Below are 14,956 nucleotides of genomic sequence, written 5' to 3'. Positions count from 1 at the left end.
GTCGAGCTCGACTTCCTGCCGGAGGGTTTATAGTCGCGGTCCGACTCTCGATATTTAACGACGGAGCTCGACGGTCTTCCGGGGTTTATAATCGCCGGTCCGACTCGATATTTAACGCCGAGCTCGACGGTCTTCCGGAGGGTTTATAGTCGCCATCCGACTCGATATTTAACGTCGGAGCTCGCGGTCTTCCGGAGGGTTTATAGTCGCCGGTCCGACTCTCGATATTTAACGTCGGAGCTCGACGGTCTTCCGGCCGGGGGGTTTATAGTCGCCGGTCCGACTCTCGATATTTAACGTCGGAGCTCGACGGTCTTCCGGCCGGAGGGTTTATAGTTGCCAGTCCGACTCTCGATATTTAACGTCGGAGCTCGACGGCCTTCTGGCCGGAGGGTTTATAGTCGCCGGTCCGACTCTCGATATTTAACGTCGGAGCTCGACGGTCTTCCGGCCGGGGGGTTTATAGTCGCCGGTTTGACTCTCGATATTTAACGTCAGAGCTCGACGGTATTCCGGCTGGAGGGTTTATAGTCGCTAGTCCGACTCTCGATATTTAACGTCGGAGCGCCGGTCCGACTCTCGATATTTAACGTCGGAGCTCGACGGTCTTCCGGCCGAGGGGTTTATAGTCGCCGGCCCGACTCTCGATATTTAACGTCGGAGCTCGACGGTCTTCCGGGCGGAGGGTTTATAGTCGTCGGTCCGACTCTCGATATTTAACGTCGGAGCTCGACGGTCTTCCGGCCGGAGGGTTTATAGTCACCGGTCCAACTCTTGATATTTAACGTCGGAGCTCGACGGTCTTCCGGCCGGAGGGTTTATAGTCACCGGCCCGACTCTCGATATTTAACGTCGGAGCTCGACGGTCTTCCGGCCGGGGGGTTTATAGTCGCCGATACGACTCTCGATATTTAACGTCGGAGCTCGACGGTCTTCCGCTTCGGTTGACAATGCCCTATACTTGCGCTAATTTTCCGATTTTTTACTCCTGCATTTCAAGTATACAGGCGAACGGAAAGTACACAGCATACATTACATTGGCGCACCTTTCACCCCGCCCGGCAAGTGGTGCTTCCCTTTGAATGCCGACCGGATCTTTATCTCGGCCCCATGTTGAGATATTCTCCGGTCGGAACTCTGCTGTCGTTCGGCCTGTTGATGCTGACGTCGCTTGTTGCTCCAGTCACTCGGCTTGCGCCTTCTGTTTCTGTTGCTCCACGAGCTTAACTGCTCTTGCCTCGATTAGAGTGTCGAGCTCCTCTTGGGAGAGCATCACAGTGTGAGGTCGTCCAGCTTCGTCCATCTCGTCCGCTCGGATGCAGGTGCGTTCCCACAGACGACGCCAATTTGATCTTGTCCGAACGCTGAGTCGACGGACGCTAGGGACGTGGCACTCTCCTCTATCTCCAACCAGCTACACAAATCTCCGGCGAACCTGCAAAGAAGTTGAGCCGGGAAGGGGTTCCCGGCGACGACCCTCCGACGCTCAAGTCAGGCAAGGGGAAAACGATGAAGTGGCTCCAAAGATGAGAGATCGCATACCTCCGGTGAAGTTTGTGGGCTCTTATATAGAGCTCTAAGGAGGCTGGTGCACACCTGTCGAGGCGTACACGTGTCCTTTACCATACCTCAGTATGGGCTTACCAGAGGAGCATGCCTGACACCATGCTGCTACAGTCCGAGAACCTTTCTGATGGGACGGTAGAACCTTCCGTCGTAAGATTCTGTGTATGATTTGGTCGTCGAACATGCCTGTTGTCAGAAGATGTTTCCCAATGTCCCCTTGTCCTTTTGTCTCCTCTCTCCACGCGCCGAGCGTCCATCCGCTCGGCAGGCATCGGTCCGACCGGGAAGATTCCACTCCATCGCGTGCTCGGCTGAGACTGTTCCTTCACAGCATTGCTGCCTTACGCCTCGGTCGAGCGGTCTACCCGCTCGGCCCGGCGAACCTGTTCACCATGAGCGTCGAAGACCCGACTCCCCGTCGGGTTGTCTTTGATTCCGCTCGGACACGCTAGGTCGGTAGGCCGATCGGCCAGATCTTAGGTTTACCATTTTGCCCTTTGACCCCCACTTGGCGTTGACTTCCCTCAAAGGGGGTCCTCCGTCCTTACTGCCGGATCAACGACTATGGGTGGTATCGGGTTGGTATCTGTTAAGAATAAATTGCGTGTAGCACATAAACTATTGTAAACAATTTTTGTCGATCTCAGGTATGTGGGTGGTCTCGAGTATGGCAACAATTCATTTAAATGAGTTTGTAAAATAATTTTGCTTCAGAGGTGCCGCCACCTAAAACCCCCCATAAGGGGCACTACCCTCTTGACCCCCGCCCGTTAACCACTAGCGAGACAATCATAGCGTTGCGACTCATAATTCATTATTGAAATCATAGTAAATTATATGTCATAGATGTTGGAATGTATACTAAAAGCCTAACTTTTGTATAAACATTTATTTAGAAATAAAGAATCACATTGGTCAAATGTCTACATTTATATGCTAAGTGTAGTTGTTCAATTAATTTATATTGTAGATAACATGTTGTGTGGTGTCACACATAAAGATCATGTTATCAGTTCCTTATAAATTATAAACAGTAGCTCACGACCGAGATGAAAATGAACAAACCATCAGAACAGTCGTAGTGTAATTAGGTATCAATTTATCTTAACTATATAATTACACTAGTACACTTAGAGTGTATTGAGCAGGACCATTTAAGGTAAATTCTTTTTATACCGATTTAATAAAAGAACAAGACCTTAGTTATTATGGAAGTGTGTGTGCTCTTAATCCTAATATAATAATAAGCACATATATTTAGTATTTATTTCTTTGACTTATCAAAGGGTGAGATTTAGCTCGATAAATCAATAAACCCGATAAGTTGGGAAATGATATTACTTATAGTGTGTGTTGTTAATTATAGAAGGAAATTGTGTCCTAGTAATTTAGGTTGATAATGTCCCCAAGAGGAGCTCATAAGGATTGTCATGTTAAACCCTACAGGTGGACTTAGTCTGACATGACGATAAGGTTGAGTGGTACTACTCTTGGACTGAGATATTAATTAAAATGAGTTGTCAGTAACTCAATTAATTAGTGGGCATCCGACATCTTAAACACAGGGAGACTAACACACTCATAATAAGAAGAAGCCCAAAATGTAATTTGGGATTGGTGCGGTAGTTTAATAATAATTCTTTAGTGGTATGAATTATTATTGATGAAATTAAGTTGGGTGTTCGGGGCGAACACGGAAAGCTTAATTTCATCGAGAGACCAAAATCAATTCCTCCTCTCGGTCTCTATCGTAGCCTCTTGTATATAGAAAATTATACCCACCTATGCCCACTCTTTGGTGGCTGGCCAAGCTAGCTTGGAGCCCAAGCTAGGGCCGGGCAAGACTCAAAGATTGAGCCAAGTAGGGGTCGGCCAATGCTTGGAGCCCAAGCATGGTGTGGCCGGCCCTAAGAAAAATAAAAGGATTTTTATTTTAAAATTTTTCTTATGTGGATTCCATGGTTTTAAAAAGAGAGTTTAAAATTTAAATTTTTCCTTCTACAAAAGATTAAGAAAAGATTTGATATCTTTCCTTATTTGTAGATTGAGAGGAAGATTTTTAATTTTGATAAAACTTTCCTTTTTTGTACCCATGTTCATGATTTAAAAAGAGAGTTTTAAAATTAAATATTTCCTTTATAGTCTTCTGCAAAAGATTAAGAGAAAGATTAGATATCTTTCCTTATTTGTAGATTGAAAGGATATTTTAATTTTAGAGATAACTTTCCTTTTGGAAATCAATCACATGTTTAAAAGAAAGTTTTTAATTTATATAATTCCTTTTATAACCAACCATGAGGGGAAAAATTGTTAGAGGAATTTTTATTTAAAATTTCTGGAAACAAATTAGGAAGTTTTAATTCTTGTGATTAAAATTTTCCTTGTTTGGAGTTTTAGAGTGGCCGGCCATATAGTTTAAGAAAAGGAATTTGATTTTAAATCAAATTTAAATTTTTCTTTTCATGGCAAAGTAATAAGGAAGTTTTTATTTAAATTTTTCTTATTTGCCAAGACCAAGGAATATAAAAGAGAGTGTAGAGGTGCCTTTGCCTAAAAACATCTATTCTATATTTCCTCCTCTTTTCCTTGGTGTGTGGCCGACCCTATTCCCTCCTCTTCTCTTCTTCTTTAGTGGTCGGATCATCCTTCTCTTGGAGCTCTTGTTGGTGGCCGGTTCTAGCTAGGAGAAGAAGGAGAGAAAGGAGGTTTTGCTCTTGCATCCCTTGGAGCGTGGTGGTGGTGGCCGGACCTCTACTTCTCTTGGAGAATTGGTGGTGGCCGAATCTAGCTTGGAGAAAAAGGAGCTTGGTGGTTCTCGTCTCGGAAGATCGTTGCCCACACAACGTCCGAGATTAGAAGAGGAATACGGTAGAAGATCAAGAGGTTATTTGCTTACAAAGGAAGGTATAACTAGTAATTGTTTTCCGCATCATATTAGTTTTTCTTTGTATGAATTCCAAACACAAGAGACATATGATTCTAGAGTTTCGAATTTGTGATTCGAGTTTGTGTTTTTTTTTATTTTTCGAATTTGTGATTCGATTGTTCTTTTTGGTTAAACCTAATGTTATTTTAAGAAATTAAATATTGAATTTCTATAAAAGGTTTTGTCAAGGCAGTGGTGGATGATCTCATATCCAATAAGGCCTAGTGTCTCGCCATGTTTGACCTGGGAGCCGATTTTAGAAATAAATATTTAATCAACTTTGTAACATAGGTCGGACTTGGATCAATAGTGTTAAGTTCCGCTTGCGATCTAAGTCTAAACCATTAAGAACAGATAAGTTAAATTTGGAATCAATAATGTTAAGTTCCGTTTATGATTCCTAATTTAATTTATAAAGAACACAATTGGTTGTTTAGGAAAGGTTCGACACTCGTACAAAATTTTTGTACAGTGGAACCGGTACGATCTTCCTATGACCAACCAACAATAGATCTATTGTAAATGTTATATGACATTGTGCATGGTTATGACCCTTTACTCCCAATATGATTGTGTGTATATTGTAATTGATAATATGGTCTGCATGTCGTGCCTTTCATTTTTATCATTCTTGTTGTAAATTTAGACTACATTTGAATATAACTCGAGGTTTCTTTAGATTATGTTATGTACAAATTAGAAAATAACTAGTCTACTGGACGATGGTGAAAAGAGAGAAGGACAACAACACACGATGATCAAGGAAACACTTGGAGAAGATGTTTTGTTGGATCTGTTGGTTGCTACTCGGAAAGCCTAACGGTTCCACTGTACAAAAATTTTGTACAAAGGTCTGAACCTTTTCCTAGCTATCATGTGTTCTTTTAAATTAAACTTGGATCGCCTGCGGAACTTTACACGTTTGATCCTAAGTTTAACTTATTTGTTCTTTTAGGTTTGGACTTGGATCTCCTGCGGAACTTAACACGTTTGATCCAAATCACCTAGGTTATTAATTTCATTAAATATTAATTTCTAAAATTAGCTTCCAGGACTGCATGGCGAGGCACATGACCTTATTGGATATGGGAGCAACCACCACCGCCTAGACAAAGCCTTTTAAGGAAAACTAATATTTAATTTCCTTAAATAACTCTAGGTTAACCAAAAAGAACAATCGAAGCACAAGTTCGAAAAGAAAACAAAAGAACACAACATCGAAAACTAATTCGAAATACTAGAATCGCATGCCTCTTGTATTTGGTATTTTTACAAAGAAATAAAACTAGTATGATGCGGAAATTAAATACTAGTGTACCTTTTCTTTTGCAAGCAAAAACCTCTAGGTCTTCTACCGTATTCCTCTTCTAACCTCAGACATTGTGTGGGCAATGATCTTCCGAGATGAGAACCACCAAGGCACCTTCTTCTACCTTCCTTCAAGTTTCGGCCAAGCATATCTTCTAAAGGATGAAGAACCTTTTTCACCAACCAAGCTCCAAGGGATGCAAGCTTTCTCTCCTTCTTCCTCAAGCTAGATCCGACCACCTCCTCCAAGCTCCAAGAGATAAAGGATTTCGGCCACACAAGAGGAAGAGAGAAAAGGAGAAGGGCCGACCACACCAAGGAAGAAAAGAGGGAGAAAATAGAATAGAGTCGTTTCACCCATGAAGGTACCTCTACCCCCTCTTTTATAATCCTTGGTCTTGGCAAATAAGAAAATTTTAATAAAAAACTTCCTTAATTCTTTTGCCATGAAAAGGAAAATTTAATTAATTAAAAATCAATTTTATTTTCTCAATTCATATGGTCGGCCACCACAAGCTATAAACAAGGAGAGTTTTAATTAATTAAAACTTCCTAATTTGTCTCCAGAAATTTATAAAAATTTCTCCAATAATTTTAATCCCTTCATGGTTAGTAAAAAAGAAATTTTATAAATTAAAATCTTTCTTTTAAACATGTAGATAAAAAGAAAATTATCTCTAAAAATTATAATCTCTTTTAATCTACAATCTACAAATAAGGAAAGATATCAAATCTTTTCTTAATCTTTTGTAGAAACTTATAAAAGAGAATATTTAATTTTTAAACTCTCTTTTAAATCATGAACATGGTTAAAAAGGAAAGTTTTCTTAAAATTTAAAATCCACATTTTAATCAACAAATAAGGAAAGATTTCAAATTTTAAACTCTCTTTTAAACATGTGGATGATTTACAAATGAGGAAAGTTTTTACCAAAAATTAAAACCATCCTTTTGATCTACAAATAAGGAAAGAGATTAATCTTTTCTCTTAATCTTTTGTAGAAAGCTATAAAAGGAAATTTTTAATTTTTTAAACTCTCTTTTAAAACCATGATATCCACATAAGAAATAAGAAGAAGGGAAGTGCTGTGGAGAAGTCGCGAATCCTAACCTTGTCGCACAGAGAAGAATCGCGCGATCAGAAAAAATGAAGCCTTCTGTGCGTCGCGTGAAGGTAAGGAGAAGGGTTTCTTAACGGGTTCGGGTTTTGGGTTAAGGAGAGGAATCCAAATTCAATACGGGTAGGGATTGAAATTGGGCTTAGAAGTGTAGGCTTTAGGAATGAGTTTAAGGTTGAAATCATTAGAAGATGATCTCCTTCTTGATTGAAATAGATGAGCCCAACTCTCCATTATACTTGAGCCAAATGTTCACAAATTGTACCGGATTTGGATCTATAGCTTTGAAACAATCGGTTTGACTCGACTCGTGTCCATGGCTCCTCTTTAATTCCCTAAAAAAATCATGAAATAATGTCAAAATTAGAGAGAAATTATAATAAGCTCACAAATATATCCTAACTCATGAATTATGATATTAAGTAAGATTTAAATGAATGAGAGGATAAAAATGCTAAGTATGAGAGCTAAAATATCACATAAAAATACTACTTATCAACTCCCCCACACTTATTCTTGCTCGTCTCGAGCAAGTAAATAAAACAAGAAAGATAACTAAAATGCATTCCCATAACAATTCTCAATCATACATAGAAAATAGTGAAAAGAGAGTTACCTAGGATTGCCCAATTCAAATGACCCAAACAATCATGGATTCAATTCATACACCGATTAACAAACATGATAACTTCAATCCACAATCAATAAATTGAAAATGATAAAAAAATAACCTCACAAGATAAGTAATGGTGGCTCTCCTCTCATGCACATGTAATAGTGGAGCTCACTCAATCTACTCATGATAAATGCACTACCATAAACTTGATTTTCTTCTAATCTCCACCACTATAAATATAAGAGTGCACAATAAAATAATGAAGGCATTATTAAAATGTAAGGGAAATACGAATCAAGCAAATTATAGTCTAAGAAAATACAATAAGAAAGATTAAGAAAGGTAATGGTGGAAGACATTAATATATTGGAATGTTACATAGATGAGTACAAGAAAAATAATGCCCAAAAAGTATCTCATCCAACTTCCAAGCTAGCTCTAAAAACTCAATAAAAATGTGAACAATCTCTACGATAGCTTTTCAATAAAATTTATTCATGATCTACAATAAAGTCTAAATTTTGCTATGATAAAAATTGTTACTCACAAAAAATTCTATCATCTTTTATCAATACAATAAAAATGTGAACAACTCCTACTCTAGCATTTCACACTAAAAATCTACACATGATATACAATAATATCTCAATATCGCTAAAGTAAAAATTATTACTCAAAAAAATTCTACCACAAATGAATAAAAATGACACAATATATTAAAATATTTTTTTTCTTCTTTGTTGTTTTTTTATTTTTTTTTTCCTGATTTTTTTTAATTTTTTTTTTCAACATGTTGTATCACTATACAACATCAACAATAGCTTAAATACAATGATAAATAACATGATTTACCTATGGTGATCAAGCATGGTTCACCTATGCTTCTACTAAATTCCACTAAGCTATTTCTCTCCCCCCACACTTAAATTTTTGCCCGTCTCGAGCAAAATACTTATCATGTAACATCCAAGATATCCACATCCCAAGAGAGTAAGAGAGTGAAATAAATGGAAATAAAGGGAAGAGAGAAAAGAATGATATGATAAATGATATAGATTTTATTCAAGAAACATGTGATAACAAAAAGAATGAATAAAAGAAAGTGAGATAGCCTTCATAAAAATCATGCAAACCTATGATAATGTGGTCTCGAAAGAATTAAGTAAGTTTTAGAGTAGCATTAACCACAAGTGCATCACACATCAATAGGAATAATAGGCTTAAAAATATCCTCACTAGGTATATCAAAAAATTATCATCTCAATCTACCAACATGAAATCCATCATCAAGTTGTAATCACATGTAATCCAAGAATCCAATTATGACAATAAATCATCAAATTAGACAATCAAATTTAACTGGCTTTCACAATTTCTAAGATGATAAAAAGAATACATTGGGAATTTATTATGAATACCGACAAGATAAACTAAAAATAAACTACTAAACAAAAGCAAATAAAGCAAAGCAATACGTACATGTAAAAAGAAAAAGAGAAGGTGAGTTGGAACAGACTCCCCTGATTTTCTGACGGTCGGAGTCGATTCAGTTCCAGAAGCCATTTTGGAAGTGGGATGATTGTAGGTGAAGTGAAGAATGCTCCCTCCACCTTTGACTCCTCAAAAATTTTCTCCAGTGGTCGAAGACGGTTCAGTTGGAGTGTCCACTCCAAAAGCTTTATTATTGCATAAAATGTTAGGACTTTCTTCAAGTGATAGAATGCATCCTTGCATGAATAACTGCCAATGAAATATTTGAAGAAATCCTGTGCACTAAAAAGAGGATACATATCCTGCACGCATGATGTGTGAGATGCACTAAAAACAATATTAAAATCAACAAAGCATGAATCAAGAAATATATCACATCCAATACAATCAAAATAAATTACCTCCATAGAATTTGCTAAAGATTCAGAAGAAATATCGATCTTACCATTATGATAGGTACCTAGAGGCTCTAAAACAATGAATGTGGCATCATCTTGATCAGGTAAAAGATCTGGTTCTGAATCAGGTACAGTCAACGGAAGTGATTCTTGAGTTTTCCCTACACTTCCATCATCATCTCCTATACCTGCAACATCAAGACTATCTGGAACAACAATATCATCGACAACAACATTATCAAGATCAACTACAACATCACAATGTAAAAAATTAGAAGAGTCATGTAGAGAAGCAGAATAAAAGTCAGGAATATCACAAACTCTACAATCCATCTCCTTAGGAATTGATGCGGTAGGTTGATCTGAATGCAACTGTAATTGTGTCGATGAATGTGTTCTTGGCTTGAATTGTGTTTCTTGTTGTTGCAAAAATTGTTGTGAATGCTCCCTAAAATCCTGCTCAAGCTGATGGTGCTGAAAGTAAGGCTGGTAAGACTAGGACCACTTAGAAATCCCTTGTTGTGTATTCCTATCCCTGAATCCTGTAAATAAATTATACCTATCCTGCTGATGATTCTGATAATACTGAGGATCAGGTTAGTAATATTGGATCATGTTCGGGAATACAATGGCAAAGGAATGAACATCTTTAACAATCATCGGTCTAGTCCCATATTGTTGATAATTTGAAGTCATAATCTAGATAAGTTCTCTAGCCTGAGTAGATGTCTTGTTAACTAAAACCCCTCCACTAGTTGCATCAACCATACTCCTCTCCATGGGACACAATCCCTCATAGAAGTATATAATCAAAAGTTGATTGCTTATCTGGTGTTGAGGGCAACTAGCAACAAGTCTTTTAAATCTATCCCAATATTCTTGAAACGGTTCTCCTGTAAATTGTTGGATTCCACAAATACTCGTTTGAATAGTTGTAATCCTAGAAGCAAGAAAGAACCTCACCAGAAATAATTTCTTCATCTCGATCCAGTTGGAAATTGAATTGGGTGGGAGACAATATAACCAATCTTTTGCCGAATCTGCTATTGAAAATGGAAATGCTCTAAGTCTAACATCTTCTTCTGATATGCCAAGTGGGTTCCATGAAGAACAAACCATCTCCAAATCATGCAGATGTCTGTTGGGATCTTCACCAGAAAGTCCATGAAACTTCGGTAATAGATGAACAATTTTCCATAACTCGAAGTCCGCCTCCAAATCAGAATAATGAATGCAGAATGAATCAACTGATAAATCTGGTGCCCAAAGCTCTCTGAGAGTCTTTTCAGTGTTGTTCTCCATGTTGCTTGACAAATCTAAGGTTTTGATCACACTGAAACTCTGAAAACTACTGATAACACACAGATTTCCTGGTCTTTCCTGAAACACTCATGCAAATATCATCAAAAGACACAAGAAATAGACAAGATGGTACACATGCATACAAGAGATGAAATAATTAAGCCCCTAACAATATTTTTAAATTTTTGCAACCACAAAAAATAGAAACAAGAAAAGAGAGAAAATAGAAAAACAATCCTAAGATTACCAATCACCGCTACTTCTCCCCGACAACAACGCCAATTTGATTAAGACCCAATTTGTCGTGAATTGGGCATCAAATAATGAAGTACCAAACCCCTCCTACACTAATGTAGCATATGAATGACTCGGGTCGTCCGCCAACGAAAGTAACGATAGGATGATAAACTTAGGATCGTATGTTATTTCTATTTTTGGAGTTTTTAATATGGAAAAGGGGGTTTGGATTTTAATTCTAAACCTAACAAATAAAAAACAAAGCAAGTAAGAAACTAATCTAATGCTGGAATGAAATCTAACTAGGTGCCAACAATTAATCCACAACGCATTGTTACTCTACGCTATGGGTTAATCATCAACACGATTAAACTAAGGATTGAAATAGTGAAGCATCAAATGAAATCTAATCTAAATAATGAAAGACAAGCTAAATCTAACTTAACTATAATTGCAGAAAATAAAAGACAACATGAAATAAAGTAAGCATTTAACAAACCCTAGAGCATTAAAGAAATTTAATCTAACCTAACCTAATTGCATTCAATCAAAATTAGAACTTAACTAAATTAAAAGAACAAGACAAAGTAAGAATTAAACAAACTAAAATGCATTAAATTGAACCTAACTATTGGTTGAAGCATTTCATCGAACATGTTGTGAGCATTAATCAAATTGAACATAGTACGTGCAATTTAAACATGAAAGATCAAGTTAATACAAGCATTCAACCACAATTCAACACAAACATCAACAATAAACCAAATTAAACTAACTAAACAAATTCTAATTATCCAAACCACAATCCACACATCCGCTTCCGATTACCAAAGACTACCCTTCGCTGTCACACGAAAGGCCCGGCTCGGAACCCCCAAAACAGGTGGACAGTAGCTCACTGCCGATTGCTGCACACTTCGACACGATGATGGTAAATGGATCTTCTAATAGAGAACCCTCGCTGGAAGTGACTGGAGATGAATTGGAGTTGCTGTGAGATGGAATGAACCACCGCCTATTCCTCCTTACTCTGTCGCTGAACCCCAAACTGAAGAGCTGCTAGGAAGAAGCTGGGCGGTGGAGATCACATCGGAGAACCCCTCCGGTGAGGTGGATTTGGTCAGAACTCACTGCCGCCTCTGCCTCTTGAACCTCTGCCTTGCAACCGCTGTGGCAGAATTCAAAGAAGCAAGGGAAGAAGAGTAGGCACCGGAGAGACCTCCCCGGTGAGTTGAGCTTGATCAAAATCATTGCCGAAGGTTACTGCCCCCTGCAGAGTTTGCCTCTGTCGTTGCCGCTGGGATCGAGAAGAAGAAGTAGTACTGTGGTTGGCCGGCCGGCGGCAGGGAAGAGAGGAAGAGAGGCCGTCGCCCGGAGAAAGAGGAAGAAGAAGAAGGGAAGTGCTGTGGAGAAGTCGCAAACCCTAACCTTGTCGCGCGGAGAAGAATCGCACGATCAGAAAAAATGAAGCCTTCTGTGCGTCGCGTGAAGGTAAGGAGAGGGGTTTCTTAACGGGTTCGGGTTTTGGGTTAAGGAGAGGAATCCGAATTCAATAAGAGTAGGGATTGAAATTGGGATTAGAAGTGTAGGCTTTAGGAATGAGTTTAAGGTTAAAATCATTAGAAGATGATCTCCTTCTTGATTGAAATAGATGAGCCCAACTCTCCATTAGACTTGAGCCAAATGTTCACAAATTGAACCGGGTTTGGATCTATAACTTTGAATCAATCGGTTTGACTCTACTCGTGTCCATGACTCCTCTTTAATTCCCTACAAAAATCATGAAATAATGTCAAAATTAGAGAGAAATTATAATAAGCCCACAAATGTATCCTAACTTATGAATTATGATATTAAGTAAGATTTAAATGAATGAGAGGATAAAAAATACTAAGTATGAGAGGTAAAATATCACATAAAAATACTACTTATCAGTTGGCACTTGTGAAATCATTATTTCACTCCTTGGGTTGTCTTGGGCGAGTGCGAGCCAGACTGACGTCACCCAGATTTCTGAGAAATCATGCAAATCTCTGCACATTAAGGCTAAGCACGCTCCCATGTCGTCATTAAATGTCGACTCGTGGCGATGCGCCACGTGTCCTGACCCTGCCGCCGCATGCCTGACATGACAGGGTACCGATGTGACATTTGACGATTTAAATTCAGTGGTCAAATCTCAACCTAGGTTTCTGTGACCTAAATCGGACGACTCCGGTCGGTCGACCCCCAGGCTTTTAAGCTCACGTGTGTCGCCGGATTTGCACACTTCATCTCCGTGCTCCTCGACGCCAGGCTCTTTGTGCTCCGATGATCTTTCTCCTCCACTGTTCTTCGGCGCCTTTTCTTCCTTCGTCGTTTCACCAACGACCCATTTTCAATAAGCTCCCCTTATCGATCTCTTGCTTTCGCGTCTTCCAGCTTTTGTGTTTCTTCGCCTTTGTCTTTTTCGACGTCTGTATGTTCCTTCGACCATTCCACTGGCAAGTTCCTTCTCGTGCTTTCTTGTTTTGCAATGGCAAGTTCATCGCAGCCTCCCGTCGGCATCCTGGGGCTCTGGTATACTTCTACCGAGTCCTGGTTCAACGCCGTCAATGCTGAGAGTCTGCAAGCCACTTTTAAGCTTCCTCCTGATTATGAAATCATTCTGCCTTCTCCTTCCGATCGGTCGAATTTTCCTCCGCCCGGCTGTATCACCTTCGATCAGAATCATTTCACTGCTGGTTTGCAGTTTCCCATCCACCCCTTCTTTTCTTCCATGTGTAAATATTTCCGAGTCTCCCTCCATCAACTAGTGCCGAACTCCTTTCGGCTGCTGTGCGGGGTGGTTGTCATTTTTTATTTGCACGCCATTCCACTCACTCCCCAGCTCTTCCATTATTTTTATTATCCTAAGTCGTCTGAGCCAGGGACCTTTCTTTTCCAAGCCCGAGTGAGTTTGATTTTCTTTGATAAAATATCGACTTCCAACAAACACTAGAAGGAATATTTCTTTTTCGTGCGTTTTCTCGAGCCGCCAGATTTCCCCACACACTGGCAGCTTGACGTGGCGGCTCAGCCTTCATTGAAGAAGTACAAGAGCCAATCAGACTACCTCAACGCAACTTCGATGTTGGTCGGTCAGAAATATGACATCCACAACCGGCTGTTGGAGGGTGTCATGTACATCTTCAGCTTGATTTCGATCCATACCCGACTCCTATTCAGCCTAGATATGCGATCACTTTACTCCTTTCTTTGATTCTAACTGATTTTTCTTCCTTTCGTGTAGCCGAAGCTCACCAATGTCGCGATCAATGCGGCTGTTGTCAAAGAACTGGGGAGCCGAGGCCTGCAGCCGGTCGGCTCACATGAGGAGCCGCGAGACGAGAGCGAGGCGGCTCCGGCTCTGGCCAGTGGTTATAGAAAAAGCCCAAATTAAAAAAAATCATAAAAATCCTGCACTATTTTCACTGTACTTAATGCCTAGGCGCCGCCTAGACGACGGCCTAGGCCAATTTTTAGAACACTGCTTTTACTAACAATTTCAATAAATATGACTATGTGTATCTCATGAAACACAAGTCTGAATCATATGAAAAGTTTAAAAATTTAAGAATGAAGTACAAAATTAATTTGGAAAGTGTATTAAGATGCTTCGAACAGATCGAGGTGGAGAATACCTTAGCCAAGAGTTTCATGACTGTTTCATTAAGTTTGGGATCATATATCAACTCACTCTACTTGGAACACTACAGTGGAGTGATGTATCAGAAAGGAGAAATAGTACTTTATTAGATATAATACGATCAAAGATGAGTTGAACAGATCTTCCTTCTTTTTTTGGGGGCATGCTCTAGAGATGACTACTTTCACACTTAATTGTATTCCATCTAAAGTCATCATAAAGATACCATATACAATATGAACTGGAAGAGTCCCAAGATATCTTTTATGAAGATTTGGGGTTGTGAGGCTTATATTCGACGTCAAGTTTCAGAGAAACTAGGATCCA

Source organism: Zingiber officinale, chromosome 6B, assembly GCF_018446385.1.
Source record: "Zingiber officinale cultivar Zhangliang chromosome 6B, Zo_v1.1, whole genome shotgun sequence".
In the NCBI taxonomy this organism is placed as follows: Eukaryota; Viridiplantae; Streptophyta; class Magnoliopsida; order Zingiberales; family Zingiberaceae; genus Zingiber; species Zingiber officinale.
This window is presented reverse-complemented; position numbering follows the sequence as displayed.